The sequence below is a fragment of the Canis aureus genome, chromosome 26 (genome assembly GCF_053574225.1).
Source record: "Canis aureus isolate CA01 chromosome 26, VMU_Caureus_v.1.0, whole genome shotgun sequence".
NCBI lineage: Eukaryota > Metazoa > Chordata > Mammalia > Carnivora > Canidae > Canis > Canis aureus.
This window is the reverse complement of record NC_135636.1, coordinates 32,371,758-32,382,379: the sequence shown is the minus strand read 5'-3', so window position 1 is coordinate 32,382,379 and position 10,622 is coordinate 32,371,758. Positions and strand designations below refer to the sequence as shown.

Genomic DNA, 10,622 nt, shown 5'->3' with positions numbered 1-10,622 from the left:
GGGTAGGCATGCTGCTGGCTGGGACCATAGAGGTAGAGAATGAGAGAGATCTCTGTGTGCCAAGATGAAGGGCAAGGAGATATTTGTAGATGAATGAGGCTAGGAGCACAGAAGTATATAAAACATGATGTAATTTTTTTGGTAAAAAATATTTGAGCAGGGCAGCCCGGATGGCTCAGCGGTTTAGCGCCGCCTTCCTCCCAGGGCGTGATCCTGGAGACCAAGGATCCAGTCCCACGTCGGGCTCCCTGCATGGAGCCTGCTTCTCCCTCTGCCTGTGTCTCTGCCTCTCTGTGTCTCTCATGAATAAATAAATAAAACTTAAAAAAAATATTTGAGTAAAAAAATATTTGAGTATATATATATACTTAAAATAGGGTAGTCTGTCTTTCTTTCTTTCTTTCTTTCTTTCTTTCTTTCTTTCTTTCTTTCTTTTTCTAATATGACATTCTTCTGTTTTATTTACAGAGATATTTAAATGTACACATGTTGTAGCCTTTAAGGAAAAAATAACAATTTAAAAAGTCCTTTTATTTGAAATTGAGTGTAAATAAGTAGACAATTTTAAACCATAAGTCAGTTCTGTGTTTAGTTTAGATGATGTGAAAGTTTTTGTTCCATTCAAAGGCACCTATGTCTTTGGGTTCTGGCAACTTCTCGGTAACTTCTTGGCCAGCTAACCTGCAGCTGGAGTGTGAGGCTGAGCAGCTACACTGTACGTACTGCAGTAAGCAGCTTCCCACTGCATGAGAATACTTCCATGTTGGGAAAGCTCTTTGCAGAATTCCAAGCCTTTTCCTGAATCCCTCATTTAGGAAGCCACAGTGTTACATTTGACTTTGTTTCAGAGGGGCAGTCCAGAGCTATGTATACTCTATGCTCCGCCCTATGACCTAAAGAGAGAAGACCTGGGACTGAAAAGGTTGTGCTAGCCTTTTCTGTAGTGTTATTTGGAAGCAAATTGGATTTAAAAAAAAAAAAAAAAGGCCCATTTCCCATTTTTTCCACTTCAAACTGAAGGAAAACTGAGGCAAACACAATAACCATGCCATAGGGTTCAAACCGCAGCATGTCAAAATGTAGTATTTACCAGGGGGTTATAGGACGATGGGTGAATTATTTCTACTTAATGCTTATCTGTCTTGTCCAAATTTTCCTCAGGGTGCCTTATTTTTAATCAGAAAAACATCCTCTGCTTGCCAGTTGTTAGAAAAGCAACAGAACAGGGTGAGGACACGGGCAGGGCAGATGTGGGAGGCCGAGGCCAAAATGGGAACCAAGGCTCGTTATATAAGACAAAGAGGGGAAACGAGGTTAAGTTTTAAGATCAGGCCTCTCTGCAGATGGCTGGGTGTGAAGCGCTTCACTTGTGCTGGCCTTCAGCGCGCAGACCAGGCCAGGGAGGGCTAAGCACGCTGCTCTGCTCGTTACTCCATCCCAGGGCCTGTGATGTAGCTGTCGTGGCATTAATGCGCTTCACCGCAGCTTCTTCATACTGTTTTCTGTGTCAGTAACCCTTCCATTATTATGCTTTCACGTTCTTCAAATTTGGGAAACACTAACTGCAATGTAGCCTTCAGTGGATGGCTTCTCTTGCAGAATAGATGGCTTATGGACAATGTTTCCATTCCCTTCCATCAACCGTCCTCTGCAGCTAGATGTGCTGTATTCTCCATCTGAGCAGTAAATCTCACACAGAGGGGCAGGCTTTGTTAGAAACTGTCCCTTCAGGGACCCCTGGGTGGTTCAGTGGTTTAGGGCATGATCCTGGAGTCCCGGGATCGAGTCCCGCATCGAGTCCTGCATGGAGCCTGCTTCTCTCTCTGCCTCTCTCTCTCTCTTTCTCTCTCTCTCTGTGTCTCTCATGAATAAATAAATAAAATCTTAAAAAAAAAAAGAAAGAAACTGTCCCTTCGCTTAAATTTCCCAGAGACTTTGTTCTGAAGTCTGCTACAGTTAGTACTGATTTTATAAGAGATGCTTTTATTTTTTTATTTTTTCATTTAATTTAATTAATTTTTTGTATATTTTTTATTGGAGTTTGATTTGCCAAGATATAGCGTAACACCCAGTGCTCATCCTGCCAAGTGCCCCCCTCAGTGCCTGTCACCCAGTCACCCGCACCTTCCACCCACCTCCCCTTCCACAACCCCTGGTTCATTTCCCAGAGTTAGGAGTCTCTCATGTTCAGTCACCCTCACTGATATTTCCCACTCATTTTCTCTCCTTTCCCCTTTAATCCCTTTCACTATTTTTATATTCTTTATCAATTCATCTTTCGATGGACACCGAGGCTCCTTCCACAGTTTGGCTATTGTGGACATTGCTGCTATAAACATTGGGGTGCAGGTGTCCCGGTGTTTCACTGCATCTGTTTCTTTGGGGTAAATCCCCAGTAGTGAAATTGCTGGGTTATAGGGTAGATCTATTTTTATTTTTATTTTTTTAAGATTTATTTATTTATTTATCCATGATAGACAGAGAGAGAGAGAGAGAGAGAGAGAGAGGCAGAGACACAGGAGGAGGGAGAAGCAGGTTCCATGCTGGGAGCCCAATGTGGGACTCGATTCTGGGACTCCAGGATTGCACCTTGGGCCAAAGGCAGACGCTAAACCGCTGAGCCACCTAGGGATCCCCTAGATCTATTTCTAACTCTTTGAGGAACCTCCACACAATTTTCCAGAGTGGCTGCACCAGTTCACATTCCTACCAACAGTGCAAGAGGGTTCCCCTTTCTCCACATCCTCTCCAACACTTGTTTCCTGTCTTGTTAATTTTCCCCATTCTCAACTGGTGTGTGGTGGTATCTCATTGTGGTTTTGATTTGTATTTCCCTGATGGCCAGTGATGAGGAGCATTTTCTCATGTGCATGTTGGCCATGTCTATGTCTTCTTTGGTGAAATTTCTGTTCATGTCTTTTGCCCATTTCATGATTGGATTGTTTGTTTCTCTGTTGTTGAGTTTAATAAGTTCTTTATAGATCTTGGGATACTAGCCCTTTATCTGATACGTCATTTGCAAATATCTTCTCCCATTCTGTAGGTTGTCTTTTAGTTTTGTTGACTGTTTCTTTTGCTGTGCAGAATCTTTTTATCTTGATTAAGTCCCAATAGTTAATTTTTGCTTCTGTTTCTCTTGCCTTCAGAGATATATCTTGCAAGAAGTTGCTGTGGCCAAGTTCAAAAAGGGTGCTGCCTGTGTTCTCCTCTAGGATTTTGATGGATTCTTGTCTCATGTTTAGATCTTTCATCCATTTTGAGTTTATCTTTGTGTATGGTGCAAGAGAGTGGTCTAGGTTCATTCCTCTGCACGTGGCTGTCCAATTTTCCCAGCACCATTTATTAAAGAGACTGTTCTTTTTCTAGTGGATAGTCTTTCCTGCTTTGTCGAATATTAGTTGACCATAGTGTTGAGGGCCCATTTCTGGGTTCTTTATTCTGTTCCATTGATCTATGTGTCTGTTTTTGTGCCAGTACCACACTGTCTTGATGATCACAGCTTTGTAGTACAACTTGAAATCCAGCATTGTGATGCCCCCGGCTCTGGTTTTCTTTTTCAATATTCCCCTGGCTATTTGGGGTCTTTTCTGATTCCACACAAAGCTTAAGATGATTTGTTCCAACTCTCTGAAGAAGTCCATGGTATTTTGATAGGGACTGCACTGAATGTGTAAATTATCCTAGGTAGCACTGACATTTTCACAATATTAATTCTTCTAATCCATGAGCATGGGATATTTTTCCATCTCTTTCTGTCTTCCTCAATTTCTTTCAGAAGTGTTCTGTAGTTTTTAGGGTATAGATCAGTTACCTCTTTGGTCAGCTTTATTCCTAGGTATCTTAAGCTTTTGGGTGCAATTGTAAATGGGATGAATTCCTTAATTTCTCTTTCTTCAGTTTCATTGTTATTGTATAGAAATGTAGGAGATGCTTTTAGTTGCTTTTCCACTTTGAAGAACTGGATGAGAGCCTGCCAATGTGATGACACATATTCGGCTGCAGTGCGATAGTGTACAGTGGTCCGCATGGGGGTTGCCTTTGACATTGGCTTTGTACCAGAGAGTGAAGTAACAATCCACAAGCGACGGCACAGTTGGTTCCGACCCTTACCCCCAGCCCATCTGGGTGGTTGGCCATGGTGACCACGGGTGCCACTACCCCTGCCCCCTCTTCTTTTTATTTTGATGTGATTTTCTCTTTTGTCTTTCCTAGCCATAATCTTTTTCTCCATTACACCCTAGGTATCTTTCTGGCCAGGTGGAGATTCAAATATGTTATACAAAGAATGCCAAGGAACACAACTCCAGCTCTTGCCATTCAAAAATCAGATTATACAACAGGAAAATAGCCTTGCAAGGCCAGTTCTCCAAATTCCTGTATCAGTAAGCAAACTTGGAGAATCTGTCCCAGTTGAATTTTTCAGGGATGTGGAGTAGGGACCGCTGTCCACCATTAAGGCTTAGCTGGAGTCAGGAAGAAAGAAGATATAATTAGGAGCCACAAAAGAAAAGCCTATCACCTTTTTGACCTCCAGAGGTTGAGGAAGGAGAATAGAGGAGCAGGAAATGAATGGCTAAGATGAGTGCCCTATTTCCCTTCTCTGGACTCAGGTTTGGAGGGGGAAGGTGGATTAGAGAGAACAAGAAGTCAAGGAGGGAATTGTTGACCTTTCTTGCAATTCAGCACCCCTCTGGGACAGTTCTCAATGCTAACCTGTAGTGGCTGGGCAGAGTTGGGGTGGGGGGTCCTGAGTCAGCTGTGCGGTCATAACAAAATATCAGAGACTGGGTGACTTAAACAACAGAACTCATTTTTTCTTGGTTCTGGAGGCCAAGTCCTGGTCAAGGTACTAGCCAATTTGGTTTCTGGTGAGGGCTCTCTTCCTGGCTGGCAGATGGCCATTTTCTCACTGTGTCCTCACATGGTAGAGAGAGAGAGGGAGGAAGAGAGAGGGAAAGAGAGAGACCTCACTGGTGTCTCTTCTTGTAAGGACACTAATCCAACTAGATCAGGGCTCTACCCTGATGACCTCATTTTGCCTTAATTACTTCCTTATTCCAAATACAGTTACACTGGGGGTTAGGTTTCAACATATAAATTTTGAAGGGACATAATATGGTCCATAGCAGGGGGCCTTGGAATTTAGTTTCCCCGAGATATCCTGGGATCTTGAGGGGTCTGAGCAGACCCAACCACATGAGTTGCTGAGGAGCTGGCTGCAGAGCTTGCCAGAAGGGACCACGGTACCTCACCAGAGTGAGGTACCAGATCTGTCCTCTGTTTAAAATCCAGCCTGCATCATGGTGACCTGTTGGCACTTGGCAAATGCTTATTGAAATAATCAACTGTAACATCCTTTTGCAGTTGAGCGTCTCCAGTTCTCTGGCCTTCAGGAGTTACTGTATCCTCAAACATTCACTGAATATCAGCCCAGCTCTGCAGAAAATCCATTTGAGTCTTTAGAAATTGCTGATATGTTTTAATAGATTTGTACTGCAGCTGTTTGTTGTGTTTTTCTCTGAATGGCTCCATTGCTCCAGGTTTCTCTATGGTCACCTGTGGTTACTTCTTAGCTTCTTCCGGTGGCTGTTCCTTGCCTATGCCATTTTACTTCAAACATCTCTGTGAAGCTAAGGCTGGCTGCAGAACATCATAGACTCTAAACTGAGGCTTGGTCTTGTTTCTGCCCCAGAAGCACACGGAGCCATGGCCTCAGATGGCCATCACGGTGTTTTCTAGTTTATCCAGGCAGGCTTGCTCACCAACATTCAGCTAGGAGAACGTGACCATTTTTGGGAGCTTGGTGATAATCTTCCATCTTCCTTGTGGTCCATGGGGTCTCACAACCCAGCTAGGGTGCTTAGATGGAACCCCAGGGGCTTCTGAGAAGTTGTTGGTTTAGAGGGGAGGATGGGTGGGAGAAGATAGGAAGAGAGTGAAGATGAAAAGCAACACAAATACGATAGCCTGACTCTACTCTAGCTAGAATATATATCCACACCACCTAGACAGCCTGCTTAAATACAGATTTCTGGGCCTCACTCCAGAGTTTTTGACTCAGTAGTTTTGGGGTGGGGACCAAGAATTCTCATTTCTAACAAGTTCCCAGGTGATGCTGCTGCTGCTAGTCAGGGTACCACACTTTGAGGACCACTGACCTCATCTCAAACTAACTCGGACACAGTGCACCCCATTTGGATATGGTGTTTTGCTCTTCACAATGGGTAGGCAGATCTACTCCTTCCAAATATCCTTGAAGCCAAGAGCCAAGTCCATCTGTTTGTTCAAACAGTAGCAAGATGTCTAACAAATCCCCAAAGAAGCTAACGAGCAACTTGGATCCGACTCTTTATTGTCTGTCAGAGAAAAGGCATCCATGCTTGGTAATGAGCCCTTGGTTGCTCTGCTGGGCTTTAAGGCGAGAATAAAGCACCTTGTCATCTAGCTGGTAAAGGCCCCACTTGACAGTATTGGCCCAGAAAGCCTAACCACATCACACTTTCCTAAATAGCACCTACTTAACACCCCATTAAACTGGAGAAGCAGTGGATGGTTTCTACTTTCACAAACCCATTTATTTCCATCTTGGTGGTGTGGAGGGCAGGACAGGGTGTGTGCCCCACATTGCACAGAGGCCTGGGACATGATGGCTACTGCTCCCATTCACCCATTCCATCAGCAGTTAGCAGCTGCCCACATAGTCTGACCCTGAACTATGTGGGAGCATGTTCCATGTGAGCAGGCGGCAATGATGAGCTGCATTCAAGATCTGCTAACAGGATCTACTAGGCCTGGGTGCCTAGTGAGCCCTCAAGAAATGTCAGCCTTAATTATTACGGGTGTGATTAAGAAAAAAGTGCCCCAATCACGGTCTGGTGTAGAACTCTCTTGCTTGATGCAATGCACAGCCTCCTTGTGGGAGGAAATTAGCATTCCTGATAAATGCTTAAGCAATTTTCTGATAAACTTTAACAAGATTAAAACCTCTTTGGGGAAATCAGCTACCCACACATTCAGCTGATTATTAGACATTCTTTGTCTTGTATTCAGTTTAATAGTGATTATCCAACCATTCTCTTTTCCTGCAAAATGTCCTTAACAAAAGAGAACTGTGACTTGGCTCTGTGGTAAGATTGAAATAAAACTTTGACACCTGCTTATAACTAATTTATCTGAGAAATTTAAAACAGTCATGGAGAAAGGACATAGGAATAGGAGCTATCATTTACTGAGTGCTTACTGCTTGCCAGATGTTATGTGAGAGGTTTTGTATAGTTTGGCTCACTTTCTCTTCATAATGAGTTGGCTTATACAGCTCTGTTTTGCTTCTAAGATGCTCAGAGAGGTAAGCGACTTGCCCAGGATCACCCAGCCAGTAAATGGCAGAGCTGGGTTTTGACACCAGGTCTAAGTCTGTAGCTGGAGCTAGCAAAAGCTACACTTTTCTGCCTCTGTCAAAGGAATTATAGTGGAAGAGGAAGAGTGGGAATCTTGGAGAGAGGGATGCTATAAAACCATAGGACAGCAGAAGAGGGAGAGAGCACTCCCATGGAAGGGCATGGGCTGGGGGGGGGGGGGTTGGCGCGGAGGTGACTCAGCCCAGAAGAGGAAGTAGGGGAGGGATATTGGAGGCAGTGAGAAGGGCAATGAGGACTTTCAACAGTGATGTGACCTGTAGTCATCTAGAGTGGTAGACCCTACCTGCTGCTAGTTGGGTTTTTAGGACTCTAGATCCCAGTTTCATCACTTGTTAGCTGTGTGACCTTGGTGCATAGCTATGTGGAGTGAAGGTTTCCTCTTCTGAAAACTGATGAGGAATAATAGCATCTCTACCATAGGATTGTGGTGAGGATAAATGGGGAAAGCCTTGAAAAATAACTAGGACATGCCTGGTATCTCTTGAGGTGCCATAAAAAGCTGGGGTGTTCCTGTTTTATTTAATTAATTTATAGTTGACACACAACTGTATAGTTGACACAGGATGTCACAGTGGCTGCAGATGTACAGCATGGTGGTTGCACAAGCCTATATGGTACGTTCTGCTCACTGCAAGCGTAGCTCCCAGCTGTGAAGTGTTCCTGTTGGAGTGCATAACTGAACGTATGGTGGCATTTTGTCACCCTTTATTTTCTCAGGAAGGCTGTGAGAAAAATCTTAAACATATTTGGTTATAATTTCAGGCTGTAAGAAAAGTTGCAAAAACAGTGCAAAGAATTCTTGAACATCCTTCACCAAGACTAAACACACATATATATGTCCTCCTGAACTGTTTGCACATCAGATGCAGACCTGGTGGCCTTTTACCCCTAAATACTTGCATGTGTGTTCCCTAAAAGCAAGGACGTGCTCTTATGTAGTCACAGAACAAGGGTCAAAAGCATGAAATTGGCAGTGATATGATGCTATTATCGGAAGATCATATTCAGATTTTGTCAATTGCCCCATGACATCCTGTACAGCAAAACAAAGAAATCTTGCATTCACTTGTCCTGTCTCTTTAGTTGGCTTGAGTTGGTAACAGCTCCCTAGTTTTAATTGTCTTTCATGACCTTGACATTTTTGAAGAGTACAAGCCAGTCAGTCTCTTTAGGTTTGCCTGGCGTTTCATCACAATTAGATTCAGGTTAAGTGTTTTGGGGCAGGAGAATACATCTCAGTTTATCACACCACTTTGAACATTTTTGTTCACAACTGAAAAATGAGGTGTCTTCATAGGAAGAGGTGGGAGCACTGGACTGCCTGCAGAGAATCCCCTGAGGCACTCGACAAACATGCGGACATCTCCAGGACCCCTGGGTGCATGGGGCAGGAACCTACCTGATTAACCAGCATTTTAGGTGACCAGTTACCTATGTTCCCTCAAGTCTACACTCTAAGACATGGCCAGCAGATGGCAGTGCAGTCTGCACTTTGAATGCAGCTTCTAGGCTTCTGGAAAGATCTCACTGTGCTGGCTTTCCTGTGAATACAAGGCTAACATCCATCAGGAGAGCTTGGTTCCTTAAACTGCCTGCCTCCTGCTCTCCCATCTTGTTCCTTCAGAGGGACCTCTGTTGATGCCTCAAGACCTCAAAGTGGCCGGAATTCACTTAGAGGCCCCTCAGCCAGAGATGATCCCCACTTCTGAGTGAGAGACCCCTCTTCTGAAAAACTAGCCAGGAACTGTTAAAACAATAGTAGGAATACTACCCATGTCTAGCATTTACTGAGAGCTTACCGTGCCCTTGACACTGGCAAGCATGACTCATTCATTGTCTCCTGTATGCTCACAACAAACCCTGAAGGATTAGTACAGAGGAAGTAACCTGCCCAAAGTCACATAGTAAGCCACTGTTACTACCTCCTTTCCATCTTGGCTGGAACTTGTGTTTGAGTTAGAAGAGGGGATGGGGAGCAATGTCTGCACCATAGGCATATGCCGTGAGAGCCCTGGGAGTGTCCTGAGAAAGGGATATTCCTCCCTGCCTGTGGGGTCCAGTGTGATTGGGCCTGGAGCTGCCCAGGACACACCCTGGGTCAGCACCCCCATGTGAAGGAGACTCAAAGGGATTGCTATCTAGCAGACTCTGGGGGGCTGGAAGGGATGGGAGCCTCTCAAAGACTGGGGGGACACTGTGGGGCAGTTGGTTTCTCTGATACCCATAATAGCGCAAATCATACTTGTTTTTTTTTTTTTTTTCAAATCATACTTGTTAATATTTGTTTCTACATATTTAATCCTTTTTCTAACAGATTGCATTGAGGAGATTTTCAAGAGATGGGTTCCAAGGTATCTGAGAGGGTGATGTGAAATGAGCTTGGTGATGTGGACAGGTGAGAATTTTTACCTCCGAGTATGGTCATGAGAAGTGTCCTAGAAAACAGAGAAGTTCGGGGCTCTGGAAAGTATCCTTATCAGTATATATTGCTATTGAAGCAGACACTGCCAGTTGCCTATGCAAGACCTCAGCTCCTCTTCTTTCTTATTAGCAGAACCCCAGATTAGCTGAAGTGGCCACCTACCCAGCTAAAGAGCACTGGCAATTAGTCTTGGCCAATGAGACGTGAACCAATAATGCTGGGTAGGTGTATTAGTCTGGCTTCAATCAGGAGAGAAAAACCACATGGTAATTTGAATAGGGAGAGTTTAATATAAAGAATTATTAACCAAAACAGGGGATTGCAGTAATGAGGGATTGGCTAGTAAGAAGTAAAGAGGACACAGGATAAGGAGCAGCCACTACTCTTAGAGCTGAGCTACAGCTCCTCCCTCCCCCATTCTCTCCCTGCAGAGCTGAGATCTAGACTTTGCTGGAGATGGCAAGGTTGTGGCTCACTGCATGGCAGAGACATCACTGTAGTCTGTGCTGGGGGAACTTACCAGAAAACTGCCCTCTTATGGTACCAAGGAAAGTTATTCACAGGAGGTATCTCAGTAAAGGCACTGGGATACAAAATCACCAGAGGTGGGGATGTTGGGGGAAGCCGCTGGTGTGGCAGTGCTGCTGGCTGTCACCCACCACAGGTTCCAGGGGCTGGAGGCGCTGCCTTTGCGGAATGGAGGAGGCTGCAGAATGAGGCTGCACCCAAACCAGGAAAGGGGGGGAGGGTGCTGTTGGAAATTTTTTTTAAAAGGGATTAGG

The 10,622-nt window shown here is 44.4% G+C and overlaps 1 pseudogene; it reads right to left on the bottom strand.

Moving 5' to 3' along the window:
• Window positions 1–1,363: 1,363 nt before the first annotated feature.
• Window positions 1,364–6,645, bottom strand: LOC144298923 (protein Abitram-like; annotated as a pseudogene).
• Between the last annotated feature and the right edge of the window lie 3,977 nt (window positions 6,646–10,622).